At 55.7% G+C, this 2615-nt stretch overlaps 1 long non-coding RNA gene across 1 annotated transcript; it reads left to right on the top strand.

Moving 5' to 3' along the window:
- Window positions 1-1200: 1200 nt before the first annotated feature.
- On the top strand, window positions 1201-1950 carry LOC118172356. The gene is made up of 2 exons (XR_004753657.1): window positions 1201-1634; window positions 1821-1950. It is a non-coding gene; the product is annotated as an uncharacterized LOC118172356 (long non-coding RNA).
- The last annotated feature ends 665 nt before the right edge of the window (window positions 1951-2615 follow it).

Consider the following 2615-nt stretch of genomic DNA (forward strand, 5'->3'; position numbering starts at 1 on the left):
CATCCGTTTCCCAGCCTCGCCGGGATGCCCGCTGCTCCCCGAAGCTCTGCTGCCAGCAGCGCGTGCCCTGCCCTTGCTGCCAGCCCGTGCGCCGAGCCCGCTGCCACGAGGGGAGATGTCCCCCCCCTGGGCACGGGGACGGTGACACCACCAGCACCCCACGTCCCCCCTGCACAAAATAACCCTGCTTTTCCTGGGGCTGCCACCACCGCCGCGTTACTCCCCGCTAATTGTGGCTGCAGTTTGTGCCGCAGCTCGGCCGGGCCACGGCGGGCGTCGTGCGTGGGCCGGGCTGGCGCGGGCGCTCTCGTCTGTTAACAATCCCTTGAAATCGGCCGTTTCCCTGGGGGCTTTCTTCTGTCAGGTCACTGCTTCAAAAAAAAGAAAAGAAAAAAAAAGAAAAAAAAAACCACCCCTACATGAAAAGGGTTCGGTTTCCACAGCCACTCGGCGGGTTTTCCCGCTGCCTGTGCTGACAGAAAGGGTTTTTTATTGTGCATCAATTACTTTCAAGTGAATGGGAGACATTATGTTATTATATCCCACCCTGCCTCTCGAGGTGCTTTTAATTTGTATGTTTAGGTTTAAGTTTCTTCAGGAGTGCCAAACCTTGTATTTGTTTTCCTTGGGCTATTTTCCTTTAGGGTTTCGGTAACTGTCAAAGCCTGCGAGTTAATTGTAGCCCACAAGGTTATCTTTCAGAGCTAACTTATATTTCTGTCATGCGCTGGAGCCAGTCCTTGGCTGCCTATCTTTATGATACTGTAGGTTCTGACTCTTGTAATTACGCTTGGAGTTTAAGCTGATTATGCAGACTTTATAACCGGTGTTTGTTTAATTTACCCACAGTGTGTTGTTTGTACAGTGGCTCCGAAAGTAAACACAAACCTGATTAAACATCGCTGCCTGCCACCAATGGCCATTTTCCCAAAGATACACTAAAATAAACAGCGGGAGGGGCTGCAGGAGGGAAGCGGGAGCCTCCCCTTCATCCTCGCACTCCTGTGCTGATGAGCCTCGTCACCCCAGCCCTACCACACAGATTTGCTTCTAAAAGTGCTCTTTTGGTAAGCTGAGCAACGCCGTTTGCAGGGCTGGTGCTGCAGCCGTGCCATCAAGGAGGGGCCACCGCTTGAGTAAGGAATGATTCAATAAAAATAATAAATAATAATAAAAAGTCTAAAAAAAAAAAAGGTCTGGAAGATGCAGAAAAATCTGCAGCTGGGTCTCGGATCGGCTGCTGCCCGTGGAATAAAAGCGTGCTGGTGTCTCGTTAGAGGTAATTAGCACTCAGGGCGGCACGGCGCGCACCGTGGGCGTCTGAAGGTGACGTGCTGCAGCCCGGGGACAGCTCGGATGTGACGCTGCCGGTCGGATCCTGCCCGCTGTCCCGGAGGGGACAGCCGTGGGAGCAGGTCCCAGCTGAGCAGTCTGGGGACACGGTGCCAGGGACGCTCTGCAGGTGACATGGCGCTGGGGAGTATTTTTCTTTTCATTAAGCAACAAGCCCCAAGCTGACTCTTGAGCAACTTACTGTGTTATCACTGCAACGGACGGGTTAAAACCTGTGCATCTTATCTCGCGTTTGCTTTGCTCTCCCAGCTGTGCCAGAGCATCTTCCCCTGCTCGTCCCCGTGGTCGGTCTGAGCACCGATGCTATGGAGCAAGGGCACCTGGAGAGGCAAGGACGCGTGCAGGAGGCTGCACATCACCGCTGAGACCCTGAGGGACAACAAATGGCCCCAAGCTGCCTGTGAGCCAAGCAGGAGAGCTGCAGGGCACTGTGTTGGGCCAGATCCCGCACTGGGGCCGACCTGCAGAGGTGTCGTTGCAGGTCTGGGTCTGCACGCTCGCTCGTGGGCACTGGGGTGCAGGCGGTGGCTGCTGCGCTGATGACGCCTGCGGGTGCTGCCGCCCTGGGGAAAACAAAAAACAAAAAATACACAAAATAAAAAAATAAGGGGGGGGGAAATAGCTTATTTTCTGCTCAGCCTCGTTGCACTGAGATGGTAGACGGAAGGTGCAGCTGCCGTGGGGATGGGAGCAGGGACTCTGGCTCACCACGCGGGGGGCTCCTGCGGTTCAGCGTCGCTCCTAACGAACGCGCGGGCTCCACAAAGTGCCCCCCTCCGGTACCAGCTGCTGCCAGGGATGCTTTGGTTTGCGAAAGGTGCGAAGCGGGATGGAAGGCATCCAGCATTCCTGTGGTTTCTTTTTAATATCTGCTTTAGACAGATTGGAAAATCTCCTCGTTCACAGCACCGCTGTGGGTGGTTTCCTCCCCGCTCCTCGCAGCGCCGAACGCCCTGCGCTGGATGCTGCTCCTGTTCCTGCTTGGTGTCCCCACCCTGGTGTCCCCACCTCCGTGGCACAGCCAAACCACTGGGGTTTGGCCCTTTCCCTCTCACCCTCCTTCTCTCAGAGCAGGGACTTGGCCGTTAGGTGCCAAGGAAAAGCCTCCTCCTTTCTCCCCCCCGGTGCTCTATGTGCAACCCCCTTTCCCTGAGCGATTTTCGGGCTGATAGGAATTATTTTCCCATTTCAGCACCTCCTGGCAGCCTGCTGGACCTGCCTGTTGGCCTCACGCTGCCTGACAGCCAGGAGCACCTGAGGAC

This window comes from Oxyura jamaicensis, chromosome 10 (assembly GCF_011077185.1).
Source record: "Oxyura jamaicensis isolate SHBP4307 breed ruddy duck chromosome 10, BPBGC_Ojam_1.0, whole genome shotgun sequence".
Taxonomy (NCBI): domain Eukaryota; kingdom Metazoa; phylum Chordata; class Aves; order Anseriformes; family Anatidae; genus Oxyura; species Oxyura jamaicensis.